General features: G+C 42.4%; 2 long non-coding RNA genes across 11 annotated transcripts in view; one reads left to right on the top strand and one right to left on the bottom strand.

Moving 5' to 3' along the window:
- Nucleotides 1-8,620, top strand: part of LOC140635916 (uncharacterized) — a 55,853-nt gene extending 47,233 nt beyond the window's left edge. Inside the window, exon 5 of the long non-coding RNA XR_012033258.1 lies at nt 8,434-8,620. This is a non-coding gene — a long non-coding RNA (uncharacterized lncRNA). The remainder of the gene's footprint in view (nt 1-8,433) is intronic.
- LOC140635915 (uncharacterized) lies at nt 8,366-16,928 on the bottom strand. Of its 10 annotated transcripts, none has more exons than XR_012033251.1 (8): nt 16,733-16,928; nt 16,429-16,615; nt 15,609-15,748; nt 14,544-14,907; nt 13,839-14,028; nt 11,871-12,457; nt 10,816-11,024; nt 8,366-8,527 (listed from the first exon to the last, which is right to left on the bottom strand). It is a non-coding gene; the product is annotated as an uncharacterized lncRNA (long non-coding RNA). The 10 variants fall into 10 exon arrangements; XR_012033252.1 differs by having other exon boundaries at nt 12,359-12,457; nt 16,733-16,923; XR_012033255.1 differs by lacking the exon at nt 13,839-14,028 and having other exon boundaries at nt 11,871-12,022; nt 12,359-12,457; nt 16,733-16,923.
- Between the last annotated feature and the right edge of the window lie 1,510 nt (nt 16,929-18,438).

The following is an 18,438-nucleotide window of genomic DNA, read 5'->3' as shown; positions in this document are numbered from 1 at the left end:
CATTCTATTGGCCAGAACTCAAGTTACAAGACCTCACTAGTTGCAAGGGAGGCTGGGAAATGTAGTCCCCCTGAATGCCTAGGAAACAAAGGAGAAAATGGACATTGGTGAACACTAGCAATTTATGCCTTAAGTGCTGTATCTCCAGCACATGCCATAGTGCCTGAATCATAGGTACTTAATAAATATTCTTATCAATCAAAATCATTAACCTCCACGGGTCACACACTTAGCCTTAGGTACAACTGGGATGGGATGGTTTAGAATTGTAGGTGCTACTCTATATGGGGTAATTTTTAAACAAAATTACCTCATTTGTGCACACTTGAAAGATGAAATCTCCCAGCCTCAAAAAAAAAAAAAATCCCCGTAAAAATAGCAATCTGAAAGAAGGCAGTTATTTCATTTCTAACATTTTAACAAAAACAGGCTGCTCAGTATGTGTTTTTGCTATCTTGCTACAGTTATTTGACTCTAAGTTATTAGACTCTAACCTCCTGGAGAGCAACACATTAACCATCTGGGTAGCCAGCTTCAAGCCCAGTGTCTGATACATCTTCAACTTCCTTTCAGCCTACATTTGTTGAGCATTTACTATATGCTGTGCTAAATGCTTTATATCCCTTAACTCATTAAGTTGCTCCATGAAGTAGCAACAATGATTGTCTATTTTTTATATATTGAAATCCAGTGCTCAGAGAGAGTTTATGAGAACTTGCTGAGGATCACAGAACTAGCATGTAGTCAAAGTAGGATGCAGAGTTGAGGACCTGAGATTTCAAAGCTCATGTTCTTAACCACTATTCCAAGCTGCCTTTCCTGTGTATGCTCACTGCCTTGAATGGAAGTTTGCCATGGCCATCCGAGCTAAGTTCTATGATCTTGTGAGGAAACAAGGGCTGTACATCATGCTCATGTTCCTATTTTTAAGAGTGTGTAACTTTTCACTTCCTTGGGAGCAGGAAATGGGTTGCCTTTGTAGTCCACAGAACACTTGGCACAGAAACTTCTGCACAGAAGATTCTCAACGTCTGTCTCTATTCTATACAAGGTTAATAGACCAGGACCCAAGGGAGGAAAGAACTGGTCAACCTGCCATCCCTGGTAGGTAGATCCTTCCCCAAGCACCACTCACTGTCCTTATCTCCTGCTCAGCTGCTGTACACAGAGCTCTTCTTGGAAGACATTTTTTCTTTATCTATATACAACAGGGACAAGTGGTGGTTCCTAGTATCCTCTGGGAGTGAAGGACTTCCATCCTTCTCTGCTATTGATGATGATGGTAGAGAGAGAAAGCCAGAGGTTTCTGGTGGCATTTCCAACTTAAGGATAAGACAGAAAGTGAGTAAACTTTGTGGCAAGTTGAATCCTTTCAGGAAATAATAGCTTTCTCTCCAGTCATCCTCTTTCATTCTTCTAAGCCCCATTGCATGAGAGTCCCATGTCCCATTCTTCCAGGCTGTGGATTTCAGAGGTAGCAGTGCTTGGTTTCCAGTTCCTAGGAATCAGAAGCTGAGGCCTATCCTAATCCTTTCTCAGATCCTTCTCGTAGTCTGCTTCAGAAGGGAAAAAAAAATCCATTTGGATGTGGGTAAACTTCCCTTAGTTTTTAGTTCATTATTAATTTTTTTTTGTATCTTTGAAAATGACATTTTTCCAAGGGTATTTTATCAGTGGGCTCTCTTGGCAAATAATACACTAAAAAGAAAATAAATAAAATAGTGTTCTTTTTGCATGCATTTGGCACAAGTGAAGACCCTCTACTGTGTGAGCACTTGGTTGAATTATTTCTGCCTACTTGCTTTCCTGTTCCCACAACAAACAAGGCTGCACAGCTTCAGTAAGTGGATATGGGGAGGTCAGGGTCCTTTGTCTCACAGATCATCATGGCTCGCTCTTCTCCTTTGGGTGAATGGGATATAACTTACACAATAAGTATTGGGGGTGTTTCAGTGTGGTAGAGCCATATGTAGGTGATGATGATGATTTTTTGGTAGAGTGAGAAGATGGAGGGCTTTCAGCCTCTCTAAAGGAAACCTGATTTTGTCTTTGGCTACTCATTATAAAAAGAGAACTGGCCACCATCATCCTCAAAAATGTTTCCAATGCCCCCCGAATTCAAGTCTTACTGCTTAGCTCCTACAACTGGCAGGAGCCCCTTGCGGATGGCAAATAAAAAAGGGGGCTGAAGAAAGACATTCCCCAGTCACCCCAAAGTTCATTTCCACTTCAGTCTGAGGGCCAAGGGGAAGCTCTGTCTCTTCTGATTTGGTTCGAATTGAGGCCATCCATCCCAGGTGAGCTGCATTCCAGGCCTTTTTCTTGCTGGTGTCAAAAGCCTGAATGTGGACTTCAGGAAGGCTTGAGGGCTGTCTTGCCTGCTAACACTGATTTTATGATATGCTAAACATAACATTCAATAGCTATTACTTCCACTGTCAGAGAAACAACTTGAGCCATCTATCTTCCTCCTCAGACTATATTACATTTCTCCCCACAAATGACAACGCATTATAATATCTTTTATTATAATATTACTTATTTATCGCCAAAGGTTTTCCAGCATTAATGCTGAGGGCCCTCATCCTTTATCTGCTTTTTGGTTTGTTTGTTATGAATGTCACACTTTATTTATCAAGATGGGCTCTGTTCAGAATTTGTGGAGACAGGACTCCTCTGATTTACTTCTTATGCAAACCTGAGCTTTTATCTCATTAGGTTTCTCAGCATGCCGGGAGGACAGGATGGACAAGATGTTCTGCTTTCTTGCTTTGTCAAAGGATCCAAAGGGGAAAGAGCAGGATTTAGGATTATGACACTTGAGCCTCAGAAGAGAGCTCCTGGGGTCACATGTGGCAGTGCCCCCTCTCTTTAGGCAGGGCTACAACCTTGACCATCCTATTTCAGTAGGTTTTCTCTGCAAAAGGAGCTCCCAAAAATTGTTCTTGGTAATGTGTTCCAAAGTTCAGCAGTCTTCCTTTCCAAGAATCTCTTCTTCCCCACCCCCAATTAAACACACTCCCTTAACTTCAGTAAAAAAATGTGACATTCTCCGGAGATCTTATTTCTGTAAGAAGGGTACTTCTTACTCTTGTAAGAAGCCCCTTGTAGAAAATGCTTTAAATGGCATACACTTGGAGGCAATCATTTGTTTTACAAAGAATAAAAAAAAAATGCTTCCTTGAAGAATGATTCCTCTAGTTCTCTTAAGTGACTGTGTATACATCATTAATGACTGGACAGAAAGGCTTTTTTTTTTTTCCCCAGTTGGGGGTAGGTGGATGTGCAGGCAGAGAAGATAAAATTAAAGTGCCCGCAAACTAATGTTTACTGAAATTCTGACAAATGCTATTATGGTCCTTGTAAAAAAACAGAGATGTTTCTACATTGATACATTGATATAAAAACATCACTTTACATTCTCCTTGGATAGAAAGAAATATGATTCAATAGGACTTGGGAATGAACGTTTGCCCTGCTTTTCTCTCAAAATTTCTCCAGCACCTAAAATCCAGTGGTGACTGAGCCCAAGGTCAAAACTGGCCCTGAACAAATGGCTAAGAGAGAGGGACAGAGAAGTGGTTGTTGTTTACCTTTATTTGTCTACCTACCTTTTCTATTAGTGCTCCCTTCGCATTGTAACCTAAGACCTAACCTACCCTGTCTTTCCTCACCTAGGCACCCTGTACCAAAATAACCCTATCTTTTATGTCCTGTCCAGTATGTCTCAGCTTTGCTAGGTAAAAACCCGAGAGGTTGATGGCTGGTTACAGCCTGAAGCCAAAATCCTTATCAGGCTGGTTCATGTTTTAATAACAGATTTTTGGAAAGCAGTATTATTATTCAAATAATGCTACCATTAGGGCAGAAATTCAGACATCACTGAGTACTTACTGGGGAGATACTTTGGACTAGGGCCGAAAGCACAGGGGACTCTAAGGAAGTGCTTCAAATCCCTCCAGGGAATGGACTCAAATTCTCTGGCCCATGAGACCAGCTCCAAGTGTCTGGCGGGCTGGTCCTTGCCCTTGCTCCACATCCCGAGGCTCCCCTTTCCTTCAACAAGCCAAGCATAGGCCCAACGTAACAGCGCGACTTTGGGAACATGCAGAGCGGGATGTTTCATATGCACACAAAACAAGACTCCATGTACTTTTAGCTGTTTCCCCTAAAACAGATGATGAGCTGCAAGGCTTGTTCTGAGTGGGAGAATGGCTCAGATGACTCAGATGGCTTCCCATTTTTTGCCACATGCTTGCCCACCTTCCTCAAAAGGGAAGAAAATAGTGTGGCAAGGAAGTCCTCCCTGATTATAGAGGATTTCAAAGGGACATTGGGGAGGGATAGAGCAGGGCAGGGCTGGGGTGGGTGTTACAGGGCCGCTTGGCTGACTGGCAAGAACTTGGGTGCTGTTGGAAGCTCATATTGATCTGCTCTCAGAGTCCTGCACTCTGCATGGGGCCCCCCGAGCTCGCAGTGGCCAGTCACCGGGCACTTGATCACTTGATAAGGCTTGCTGAACTCTTCCTAAAGTGGAGTAGACCTCTTCCTGAAATACAAGTGTAGACTGGGAGAGTAAAAAAAAAAAAAAAAAAAAGGGATGCTCAGACTTTACATTTTACTAGAACTGACCGCTTGCCTTATATCTCACCCTTTAGTATTGTTTTGTGCAAAAAAAAAAAAAAAAAAAAAAAAAAAAAAAAGAAAAGACAAAATAAAGACAGTGAGTTGAAAACAAGGGCTGGGGCAACCCCGGTGGCCCAGCGGTTTAGCGCTGCCTTCAACCCGAGGTGTGATCCTGGAGACCTGGGATCGAGTCCCGCGTCAGGCTCCCTGCATGGAGCCTGCTTCTCCCTCTGCCTGTGTCTCTGCCCCTCTCTCTCTCTCTCTCTCTCTGTCTCTATGAATAAATAAATAAAATCTTTAAAAAAAAAAAAAGAAAACAAGGGCTGTATGTCCAGATGAATGGACTTACTTTCTTTGAATGTCCCAGGTTCTCCCACTTTCCAGTAGCACAACTGTTTTCCTTTTTCCTCCAGCTTATTAGGATAAGTTCAGTTGGTTTGGGTAGATTTGTTACCTCAGACCAGCTGAGGCCCCTTTGCATCCCAGGCAGAAGGAGAAGGGATGAGGCCATCTTGCTCCTAGTGGCACTTGGGCGGCTCTTAGAGTGGCCAGGGCCCTGCGGTGCGAACTCCTCCTGGATGCTGCTTTGGATCATTAATGGGCTGAGTTCAGGATGACTTAGAGAGAATGCAGTGTTGAGCACTGTCATCATTTTAGTACAGTACTTAAGACGACAAATACCATTATTTGTAGGCTAGGGTTTGTGAAATGGTGCCATAACTCTATTTGCACATCATTTTCTTTTTTTTTTTTCTTTTAAGATTTTATTTACTTATTCATGAGAGGCAGAGACATAGGCAAAGGGAGGAGCAGGCTCCCTGTGGAGAGCCCTATATGTGATTCGATCCTGGACCCCAGGACTATGCCCCAGGCCGAAGGCAGCCACTCAACCACTGAGCCACCCAGGTGTCCCTGCACATCATTTTCTATGAACACATAGACCCATGGTCATGTTCTATGAAATAATTTGTAAGCTCTGTGGGGATGGAGAGAAAGATCCTTCTGAAAACCCAGCCTCTCAGGATCAGAGTCTGCCATGGGTACAGCCCACTGATTCTTCTTCTTCTTCTTCTTCTTTTTTTTTTTTTTAACTACACAAGTGATGCATCCCCATTGCCCCTGGGTGATCCTGACTGATCCCTTTAACACCACACAACTGGCTTCTAGGGGGAATGAGGTTGACTAGATGCAGCGGACATGATTGCTCACCAACTTTACTCTCTCAGTGTCATGGGCAAAGGAAAAATATAGTGAAGATGGTGCTTCTACTCTGGTTCAAAGAGCTCCAGGCCCCATCTTCCTCCCTTCTCAAGGACCTACTTTCCCTAGCTAACTGATTGGGGCTGGGATTTATTGATGCCCACCTTCCCTCTATACCCATAGTTTATGCTTTCAATATTTTTTGCTTGGATTAATGTGAGAGTCCTCTGGCTGTCCCCCCCACCACACACACACCCTGCGCCCAGTCGTGCACCTATTCAGTTCATTCTTTATAATTTAGACACAGTGACTCTTTTATTTATTTATTTTTTTAAATTTTATTTATTTATGATAGTCACACAGAGAGAGAGAGAGAGAGAGAGAGAGGCAGAGACACAGGCAGAGGGAGAAGCAGGCTCCATGCACCGGGAGCCCGACGTGGGATTCGATCCCGGGTCTCCAGGATCGCGCCCTGGGCCAAAGGCAGGCGCCAAACCACTGCGCCACCCAGGGATCCCACAGTGACTCTTTTAAAATGTGAATCTGACCATGTTGGTTCCTTGCTTAAAATTCTCTTCACTTCAGGATAAAATACAAAGTCCTTTGCAAGCCACAAAAAGCCCATTATGGACTGTTCTTTCCAGTCTTACCTCTTACTGTCCTCCTCATCCTAATCCCATGCTGACCTACTTGTAGCACTCATTCCTCACCTGGGAATCTTTTCAATGTGCTCCTTCTTCCCTGTAATAGTCTCTCTGAACCTGCTTTCCCTTATTTGGCTAACTTCTACTTGACTTTTAGGGTTAATTCTGAGATTTCCTTCATTCGGATGCCATTCATAGTTGATTGCCATGGATCAAGTTTAAGATCAAGTGTTTGTTCTTGGGGTGTCTATAGCCTTTGGGCTTGCTTCTGACATAGCAGTATCTCCCTGTTTTTTATGTGTTTTCTTTGCTTGCCTGTCTGCCTACAAGAAATTCAATTTTTGAGTCAAGGACTATGACTTAGTCATCTTTTTAACTCTGGTATTTGATCAATAGAGTAGGTTCTTAGCAAATGCTAGATGATAACTGTCTCACATACTAATATAGGTAACTGGTCACAAGTAAGCTGCTTCCTTCCTTCCCTCCCTCCTTTTCTCTGTTCCTCCTTCCTCTCTCCCTCTTTCTTCCTTCCTACTTCCCATTCTGTTTCTTTTTTCTTTTCTTTTATATTCTTTTCCTTTCTTTTCTCTTCCTTTCTTCCTTCTTTCATTTCTCTCTTTGTTTGGAATGTTTTTCCCTTAGTGCTACATATGGTACTTCACTAAATTTAGCAGGGGGTCATTTAGTGGATAGATATCACCCCTGCAGTCTCTCCCAGGTAAGCCTGTTTAGAGATTTAGAGCCCTTCTCTAGCCCCCTCTCTGATTTTTCTACTCTTATCACTAAGATAAGATACACACACACACACACACACACACACACATATTTGGTACACTCTTGGCATATATGTACATATATATATGATATATATGATTATATATACTTATATCATCTATATCTCATGCCATGGCCTGGATATCCCCATTCTCTCTTGCATTCTCTAAATATTCCAACAAAAATTTGGTACATTCTGCTCCTCCTTTCCCTACCATCACAGCATCAGAATCCTTTGTTTGTTTCCCATGGTAGGGAGCAATGGTGAGCATGGCAGTTAGAGGAGTAGGGGTGAACCCAAAGTGCTACATCCACTAGGTGGGGTTTGGTAGGGAATCGTTCTTTTCCCTTTCTGTTCTTCGTCCTTCTAAGGCCGGGGAATCCACAGTCCTTGGTGGTCATTAATGTTATCCATTAATATTTCCCAGACTCATGGTAGGATTGCACTTACTTGGCTAAGCAGAAGTGAAAAAGTTGCTTCAGACAGAAGCTCCTAGAGCTAAGATGTGGTTCACCATTCTCAGATGGTCACTGCTTTGTCTCAGAGTGGGGACAATGATGAGAAGTGCCCCCCTGGCAAACGTACCGGACATGTACTAGTATTGAGAAATAAAGCTTCATATGTAAAGCTGCTGAGATTAGCAGGTTATTGGTCACCACAGCATAACCTGGTTTCCCCAGCTGATGGAGTTACTGAAGTGACAATTTCCTCTTCACTAGAATTCTCCTTCTGGGGATTCCATAGGGAGAGGTGGTTCAGCATTATGGACACTGACACTTCTGCAGCTCTGGCTGTCCCTGATCTAACCCCTGTGGGTGGAGGGCCATGATTTTTCCTCATCTGCTTTTCCACGGCATTCTCATTAGGAGAGCCACGAGCCTATTGCTTCACCACAGCAGACATCTCTTGCTTGATTTCTGTAGCATCTTTCCTTTTTTCTTCTGCTAAGATCAATTCCTACTTTCTTTGGGGAGCTGTTCCTGCCCCATGATAACCTTATGCCTACGATGGGTTGCCCATCAGCATCAGGTACCCCTGAACACAAAAATGGGCACATGATCTGGGGCTGACCATTTGTCATTTCACAAGCAGTTGGCATAAAAGATGAAATATGACCCAATTTGGTTTAATCAGAGAACGTGTCTGCTTTATTAAAGTGGGAAAGTAAGAGGCATCTCTTTCCTTCAGGTTCTAAGATAAGAAGACTTGAATGCAGAGTATGCTTCTTGCTGTACAGAAGAACTCCATCTGCCTTGGAACAGCATTGTCAACACACATAGAACTAGAGACGAGTAAGAGAGAAACCTGCTGATTTTGTGAGTTAATAGATCCTTCCCACCTTGTTCCGAAATTAATCTATGTTGTTTATCTGACAGTAGCAGAAAGAATTCTTACTAATTTACCAGAAAATATTAAATCTTCTTTTTCTGAGTGATCCTATTTATCCATTTCCCTTCCTTCCATGCATTGGTTTTAAATATACGTGTGACCCAATTCCTTGGACATGATCATCCTGGTGAACAGACACTCAGGCCTGAGAACCTCAGAGATATGCAACTGTTGACTTCACTTAGTAAGAGGTTGGATACAGACCACTCTCAACTTCCTGAACATTGCTGCATGACTGGACCAGAAATAAGTAGAGAGAGGCCTCTGAGCAGAGAAAATATAGTTCATATAACTCACATTCAATCTCATGAATATTACTCCAAGGATCATCTATTCAGGAAACTCAGAGTTGATTTCCTCTCATTATATTTACAATTATAAGACTTTCTCAATATTCTCCTACCATAGAATAGAAGTGGAATATCAGGAAAGGTGAAAGAGGGGGTGCTTTGTGTCCTATTGACAGGAAGTGACATTTGATAGCCAATTCAGAGAGAAGTCGGAAAAACCATAAATGGCAAGCAAAATGCTTCAAGGTTGGGGCTGTCAAATGTCAGGTCCAAAGCGTGTTTTACCCAAGTGGAGACCAGAGCACATCACTATTTATCAGTGAACCACACATCACTGCTTCTAGGCTTTGTGCAAAAGCAGATGCTCCTAATGTTACGCTGAGTCAATACAATGTTCAATTACCTTTGGTATCCTTGATTTATTAAGGCAAAGGTCTGTATAATTCATTCCAAAAAAATACTGATACTATTAATTGTTTCAAATGCTGACCATTCAAAGAGTTAAGTCCCAGTTTTTCTAGCAGATTAATTTATGTAGAACAGCCCTTTCTTTAATGATGCGGGGTCGATGAGGTGTACTGTATTGTTTATCAATATCCATAATTTGCATTAGGGATATATTTATTTTGTTTGTATGCACACTTCTTAGTATGTGATCACATTTGTGTTTTGTAAATACTAAAACACAATACAAATGTTCTTTGTCACCATGGTCCCTAGAAGCTCTGAAGGACACTGACACTCACTGGCTCTTCTCTAGGAATCTCTAGGGAATCTCCATTCTCAAAGTTTTATGTACATAAAGCTCTTCCAGGGAACTTGTTCAAAGTGTAAGTTTCTAAGGCCCTTCTCAGATATTCTGACTTAATGGCAGAATTAAGGTTAGAACCCAGAAACCCACGCTTTAAAAAAGGACCCCCTTCCCCCAGTGACTCTAACACAAATAGTCTGAAGTCTACCGTTCTATAAATATTGCTCTGTGATTCTCTAGAGCCTCCAATTGCTCTCAAATGCTTTCCTTTTTCACAATGGGCTTGAGGAGAAATTTCCCCTCCTGTACCGTGTCTAAAGTCAGGACATAGATCTGAATCCTTGAGCAAGGCCTAGAAGTCATAAAATAAAATAGGATTTGGTTGAGGTGACTGAAATAAGTTGAAGTAAAAAAAAAATAAAGACTTCCTAGGTCATGTTTTAGATGGTGGTATATTTAGAATTATTATCCATTATTTATGTGGCAGATGATGTTCATGAGATGCTTGATGAGTCCATGTTAATAGGCAGTGTCGTTGCTGAAGGGGAATGTGACATTGGTCTATCCTTTCTCTCTCTGGCTTCCCTCTCATTCTCTCTCCTGTTGAGCCCCAGCCAGTTCTAATAGCACTTCTGGTTTGGCACCTTGTAGTAGGAACTTGTGATAGCGAAGTGAAGTACAAAATTCAGTCTTTGATTTAGAGACTGGTGACCATCTTTCTGAATCGTGCCCATTGTTTAATGTAGTTATGGCTACCACTGCCATTCCTTCACCACCCTCTGTGTGAAGCATTTGTCATATATGACCTCATAAAATTCTCATAACAGCCTTGCAAGTAGATGTTATCTCTTTTAAAATGAAGAGGCTAAGGTTCAAAGAGGTTAAATGATCAGCTCATGGAAACACAGCCAATAAAGAGTGGAGCCAGGTGACCCTGAGTGCAACTCCCGGGGCCTCCCCACCACTTGTCAGAGTACTGAAGCCCTCAAAGGGAGAAGAGCATGCTAGTCCTTCTTTGTCTTGGTCTGGGTCTGTTTAGTACTTTGCTCTCATGATGGTCAATGATGCTTCTTGCCTGCTTTTGTCAGATTTAGTTAATCTTCTCTGGGTTCTTCTAGCATCAAGACCCAGACTACTTACTAAAGAAGCTCTTTTGGTAGAGTGAGATCAATCTTAACATGAAGATTTCCAAGAACAAAAAGCACTTGATGCATATTATCGTAGGTCTGTGGATAAACCGCATTAACTTCACAACTGCCTTTGCTGTGACAAATTACTTTTTTTCCCCTTCTTTGACCTGGATATAGCCTTTCAAGAAATCCAGACCTATCATGTGAGGTTGGCATGTCCTAGGAGAAAGGGGAAATGCAAAGTTAAGCATGGTCTGTCAAAACAAGGGGCAATTGGGCTTGAAAATCCCGCTCTTCAGGGGCAGTGATATCCTGGTTTAGTGTAATGAAAGTCCTCATACCCAGTGTCCTCTAACAATCTGACTTTAATGGGGTTACTATAGCTGGGGTAAAGCATTTTATATGGAACCAGGTTTACATTATCCTACTCTTTAGAGATCTTGCTTGCAATGCTGTTCAAATCCTTTAATCCATAAATAGGATTCCAGACAGCGCTGGGCTGCCTTCCAAAACTGTAATCTTCCAGTATATGAATTATTACCAAAAGATTAGGGTGTTTCTAGTAATAACATTTCAAATAAATCAGCTTTCATGGAGGAACAACAAACTAATATTGGAAATAACAATATAAAGACATTTATATAGCCACTTGCTAGAATAACTTCCCTAACCAGGGGCTTCTTTTCTCATTTACATTCATTCTGTTTGAAAAGTCTTTTTTCATTTATCATCAGCTGCTGGCTTTAGCCTTAAAGCATGCCACATGTTCCCCGAGTCCTGGGTCTCCTAAGTCCCGTCTTTGATGCTTCTGAAATCATCAGGTGTATTTACCCAGGGATGGTCAGAGGTGTTGACTGTTGTCCCCAGAAACTCCAGATCCCTTTGACCTTTCTCTCTTTGGTTCCGGGCAAGTGTGGAGGGGAAAGGTATAAGTAAATTTCAGGCTGAGAAATACTTTTTGGGGGCTTTGTATCAAAGATTGTGAATGAGACTTGGGAGTAGAAGAAAAGATTCCTTGCCCAGCTTTAGATATTGAATGATACAAAGATCTCTGCTGAGATTTACCCTGAATGCATCTATCGTGATGAAGACCCCAAGACTGTGTGATATGAGGTAAGAACACGTGCTTTATCTCTGGATGAATTCTGGCTTCATCACTCACCAGTCTTGGGCACTTGGAGAAATTCCTTTGCCCCTTCTCTCCTCCTTATCCTCATCTGTAAAATGGAGATACTTCCTACTTCATGGGGTTATGGAGAAGATTAAATGAAATACCAGTGGCACCATCAACACAAATACAAAATTTTCTCTCCTTTTTACTGTTCCTTTGAACCACTTGAGTTCATTCTAAGGTGGTTGATGGGAAGTAAAGAGACTCCCTTTTTTAGTGGTGACAGATGGCTGTTTTGAGAAATGCCTCCAAGCTAGAAGTAGAGATGCCAGGTTCAACTCCCATTTCTGTGGCTCACCTGCTGTGACCTTGAGGGAGCCATCACACTTTCGGATTCCCATTCCGTCTTTTATTAGGAGAAAAGTGTCTGGCTCCTCCTTACCTTGTAGGATGAGAGACTAGTAAAGCCTATATTCTTATATGATGTCACATTTTAGGAGACATTCCATAGTCATAGAATTTTAATGCTAGAAGAGGTGATCTAGGAAAGGAGGGAATTAACATTCATTAAAAGTACTCACCACGTTCAAAGTGCTTTATATGCTTCACCATATTTAATCCCAACAACCCCATTAGGGAGGTGGAGTTATGCCCACTTTACGGAGGTGGAAGCCAAGGCTCAGACAGTGACTTTTAGGTAGCGCACCCAAGATCACACAGCTAACATATGGCAGGGGCGGAGCTCAAACCCAGATCTATAGGACCCCAAAGCCCATGGTCTTCTATTTTACCATGTTTTATCATTCGTAATTCTCCTCTTACAGGTGACAGACCGGGACTCAAGAGATATTAAATCATTCAACCATGGACTTCTCTGGTTGGTGAAAAATCCAAGACTAGAGCCTAGTTTTCCTGCTTGCTATTCCTGAGAGCTCCCCCCTCCAGAAAGTATTGGTATAAATTCCCTAACCTAACCCTCTATCTTCCATTACTATTTCAAAGGTGTTTTTGTTTTCATTTTGGATAAATTTTCAACAGACAGAGGCACCTAACATTTTAGTTCTCAGACTCCCTTCTTATATGAAAAGGTTAGAATAGTTGATTTCTTTGGTTCCTTCTAGCTCAAAAATTCTATTATTCCTATGACCCTCCATTCCCCATAGTAGTTAATGATCTGTAAAGAAACACTTAAATGCACAGGTTTACTACCTTCTCGCTCTGCAAGCTAGAGGGAAGCCAGCTATTATTTTTCTTCTTCAAAAGGGAGATCTGAGACCCACATTGCTTAAGCAACTAACTCAAGGACATAGCTGATCGCTGGCTGAGCCAGGCCGGGAATGCTTGAGGGAGATCTGTGTTTTATTCACCCTTTAACCTCGATCCTTAGCAGAGGGTCTGGGACATAGTACGTGCTCGTTTAGAGGTGAACAGACACACACTCATGCATTAATGGATGAATGAGGTGAACCCAGGCTTCTCAACTTCCAGTGTAAACTGCCTATAGTAGCTCTCCCCCTCCCTCTCTCTCTTTCTCTCTTTTTTCCCCAAAACCTTTCGAAATGGGGGCAATCTGCCTCTTTGCTAAGTGCTTCATGTATTGGGCTTTCCTAAAACAGAGTAGACCTGTAGTGTGCATTTCAGAGCAGGAGGGTAGCAGGTGTGAACACAGAGTGAGGAGGATGAATGAGTGGATTTGCACACACCACCCAACTACTGTGGCTCAGTTGTAGGCAGCATTAGTGTATTATTAATGGGATGGGAAAGGGGACGCCCAGAGAAGAGATGTTTGCAAATTGTCTCCTCAGATTAAAGGATCTTTGAAATGGAAAGCATTAGCCCTCTGATTGAGCCCTGCAACTTTACATTTTGGACTTCTAAATGAAAAGGAAAAGAAAAGAGGGGGAAAAAAAAAACCAACCCACCACTGTGTTTTTGGAAGCTTGTGTCATTTTTTTGTTTCTCTTTCCAGCCCTCCGCTTAGCTGCCCCCAAAGGCAATGATGAATGGAACGTACTCCAAAGGGGAGCCGGCAGGCACCCGGGGCCTGGTGCTGTTTCTGTCAGGACGGCTCAAAGGGAAGGCAGCGCCACACAGCACGTCCCCCTCTCCTCCCTAAACAAATGTTGTTTTTACTGAAGTGGTGACAGTCTGATTTAATTACAGGGAGAAAGGGAAAGGGAACGTTCATTCTGTCTAGTGGGAGAAGTGAAATTGGAAGCTGTGAGTAGGATGGGAACCAGAATTTGCCAGTCCCCGGGGCCTCTTGCTCAGTGATGCTTTCTGCCTCGGTTTCCCCATCTGTCTAAACAGAAACCAAGCTCTCCTAGCTGTTTCAGGCGGTGTGTGGAGGGAGTACTTTGTACAAATTGATTTGAAGGCAGAAAGTGTGGGGAAGGTGGAAAAGAGGTATGAAAGGTGCTGTGAAGGCCAGTGGTGCCAACTTTGTGCGTTTGTTCCTTCCTTATGAAGTGGGATGGGCTGAGTGAATGTGAGAACTGAGACATGGTTCTTCTTGGGGAGTGTTAGGGGTGAGCCAAGTGCCCCCCCCTCCCAATCACATGCAGAGGTACTTTTGCTTAGATGACACTTAACTTCAGGAAAGCAGAAGGATGGACTTGCTGACTTACAGAAGACCTTCCTCAGGCCGTGACTGTGGGGCACCAGGCTTGGGCAAACAGGTCTTGGCTTTGGGAACTGAACACAATGCATCTTTGTGGAAAGCACCCCGTCCTTCCCTTGGCCTGTGGCATAGGGATGGTTCCACTCATCAGTGGGCTGGCCTCTTTCTCAGGCACTGGCCTGCTCTTCTGAAGCAACTATTGTCTCCTTTTCTGTTCAGCTGTCAACTCCTTGCCCATGATGCTGTTGACTTCCAGCCTGAAAAGAGCCTTTTCCCAGTGGGGCAGTGAGGTGAGTCTCATCGGAGGGAGTTGTGGTCCTTCCTCTGTGCCAGAGGCAGAGCCGATATCTGACAGTGATCTTAGCTGACCCCTGTGGAAATAAGGAGATGGGAAGATGAGTAAACTGATAACTCTTATCTTTATTTCTAGACACGTTTAGGGTTGGGTGAAGAGGTTCTGTGAGGCCAAAATATGTCAGCTTAGGAGTTGCAAAAATGCAACCCCATGAGAAATCCACCCAGGGTTAATTGGACCATGCATTTATTTTTAGAAATTAAGCAAAAACCCCAAGATAGCATGTAGCATCACCTGGAGGGAAGTGTTAGGACTAGAAGTCCAGATATTTAGGTTCTGGTTTCAAGTCTGGAGCTAACAAATTAGCTTATGTGAATCCAACATGCTGCAATGCTAGTGGATAATGGTAAATGGCTTGACCAGTGGATGAGCTTAGGTGACTCTGTATCTGCTTGAAAATTGTTCTGCTCATAGACATGTAACATTTTATGCTGTCTAAAATAGTGGTAGCCTTAGATTTGGGAAATTGTGAGGTTTCTCTGGACACATTTTTCACTGATGTAAAAAGTATTTACCCTAAGTTTGCTTTTTTGTTTCCAGTTTATATTAAAACAGGCTAGAAAGAGAGAATGTAGAAAGAAAATACTGTAATTCTGTACAAATTGGAGTTTCAATGATCATTATTAAAGAAATACTCCCAAACAATGAAAAATGATACACGGCACCCCCAATACCAGTCACTCTTTCTCCTTACTCCCAGGGTGACTCAGTGTGAACCTTGTTTGGAAGTTTCAAGAAAGGACAGACTAGCTCCAGAATTGCTGTGACATCTGTCTTCGGGTTGCTGGTGATGGAAGCAGGCAGAAATTCTGGCTTGGGAAAGATGGCAAGGTGAAAAGTTCATGAGCTATTTGAAGCTGAAAAAAAAATTAAAAATGTGTATCCATTAGAGGAAAGAGAGGAGGGAATTTCTAAAATTGCTAATGGGACTAATTTACCTGTTCTCCTTTGAGAGGCAGGTTGATCCTACACTTCAGGATGTTATGGATCTCTTGCATTTTCCTGCTGTCTTATGAATTTTTTTTGTCACGTGGCTTCTCTTTTCTCCTTTGTTTTATTCTTTGGAATCCCTTTTCTTCTACCCAGGCTTCTGGATAATCAGCCCCATGATGCCAGGTGACTTGCTCCGTTCAGCATAATTGAGTCTTCACATTCGCTTGAAACTTGGGCCCCTTTGGAGCCAGCCAAGCCTGGTAATTAAAATGTCCCCTTCATCTTTAATTGCTTCATTTAACATCTAGTGCAATGGTTTAGGAGCACTTGTGCCCTCTGCAGCGATCTGGAGTGCCCTGGATAACTGACAAGCAGCACCTCTTGCCCTTGGCTCAGACGTATCCGTCTATTTTGGGGTTGCGTATCTGCAAACCCCAGCCCTCCTTTGATCATGTGCTTTTCTCACTTGTTTAGGAAATGTATTTTTACTTTTCTCTGCATTCCTGGGTGTCAAGTGGGGCCAGTCCCTGCCCCAACCCTACACAGAGAGAGGATATGGCGTCTGCCAGTAAACCTTACCATCACACAGGTCACACATTCTTACCTGAGTCACCTGAGTCAGGTGCAGGGGGATAGGGAGAAGCTCTGGGCTGGGAAGAGCAAGGTCAGATTTGGAGTATCAGTCCTACTGGTTCCATCCACCTGCATCTCATCGTGAAGTTGGGCAAGTTCCTTGACTGAGTGCCCTCTAGCCCCACTTTCCTCACCACGCCATGTGGTCACTGTAGGGACTAAATGAGGCAAAGGAGGGAGGTTTGATAATAGAGAAATGATGAAGAATTGAAGTTATGATTTTGGCACAGAGGCAGTTGGGACCTTGAATGTGATGAGAAGAGACTATGTCTCACCTGTATCCTCTCAATGTGGCTGGAGGAGAGACGTGACTATTAAACACCCGTAGACATGAGTTGTATGTGGCAGGAAGGGGTGATATTGGTTACTGGGGAGACACTGCCACAAGAAGCCTTCAGTTCATATTCTCTACCTCATTTTCTCTAGATTGTTTTTCCCAAAGAAAACATGATTGGGTAACAGGGGTAGTTATCTTCCTATTGGAGGGATTCTATGATGTCACAGTGCCCTACTGAAGAAGGATGGGTAGCAATAGCTCTTGCTCATAATTTGAAGAATTGCTCAATGTAGCAAACCAGGGATGCATTTGCTGAAACACTTTCCCATGTTAAGGAAAGTCAAACAAAGTGACCTTGAGTATCCTTTGGGAGCAGAGAAAGTAATGTTGGTGATACTGAGCCTGTCCCTACTGAAAGTGAAGAAAAAGGTCAATGTATTGCTATGTCCACCAGTATTTTTTTTAAATGAATTTAATGATGCTTCGAATCTAGCAACTTCTACCTCTTAAGCATCAAAAAATATTAGGGCTTCCTCTTGATGTATGTGTGTGAGTGTGTGTTTGTGTGCATACATGTGTGTAGGATGGGGTGTGGGGAGAGCATGAGATTCTGTATGGGATGAGCTGTCATGAGAAGACAACTCTAAGAACTGGATCTTTTGGATTGAACTGTTTTTTTGTGGGGGGGAAACCTACTCTTGGTGATTGCCAGATTTGGCAAATAAAAGTACAGGGTGTTCAGTTGGATATGAATTTCAGATAAACAATGAGTTCATTTTTAGTATATGTATGTACAATGCAATATTTGGAACATACATAATAAATTATTTGTTGTTTATCTGAAATTCAAATTTAGTTGGCATCTTTCATTTTATGTGGCAACCTTACTTGGGCTGGGGTGGTAGACATTATCAGAGTCTCTTTGGATTGTGAAACAAGCATACAGCTATTATTGTTCTTCCAGGATTTGCAGTGCCAATGAGATCCAGAAACTTGAGGGTAGAAGGTTCAAGGCCTTGTACCCAATCAAGTATTTTGAAAAATATTCTGCTGTATAGTTGAGAGCAATAGGTATGCTGAGAAAATCACCTGGTTGTTCAGCACAGGGTCTCAGAATTTTGTGTTTACTCAAGATCTGTATTTCTTGCCCTTTCATTTGAAAAGCATTTATTGAGCACCTACTGTGATCCAGACATTGTGTTTGGTCTCCGGTAACTACAATAGAAAGCCAGTTGTAATACCATATTGTTGGACTATTTAAGTTGGAAGGAAAAAGAATGGACTTACTCAAGAAAGCTTAAAAAATAGAAGAATAATTTTTTCTCTTAGATATTGCATGTTTATCTCAGATTTTCTCTAAATTTCTATTCTGTTCTCCTTTCCACCAGCCAGATTTTTCTACTTACTCATTTTTCCATATGGTCTCAAATGGCTACCCTGGTACCTAAAATTACATAGCCTTCCAGTGCCAAACCGACTTCAGTATTGGCAAGTATCTCCATGTATCTTAGTTTAAATCCTTGAAGAAAATTCATTAACTAACTTGTCTTGTAGGTAGTAGTCGTAAGATGCTCATCAGCTTATGGATTCATTACTCTCATGTCAAGTGTCCTCTCATAGTTCAGTAAGTTGTGGTCAGATGGGGGAGTGGGCAAGAAGCTCCGCTGAATTGTCTAGTACATTCCATTCCTTGCTTTCTCTTCT

Source organism: Canis lupus, chromosome 6 (assembly GCF_048164855.1).
Source record: "Canis lupus baileyi chromosome 6, mCanLup2.hap1, whole genome shotgun sequence".
NCBI classification, from domain to species: domain Eukaryota; kingdom Metazoa; phylum Chordata; class Mammalia; order Carnivora; family Canidae; genus Canis; species Canis lupus.
Note: the sequence above shows the minus strand (reverse complement) of the source record. Positions and strands in the feature narration are given on the sequence as shown.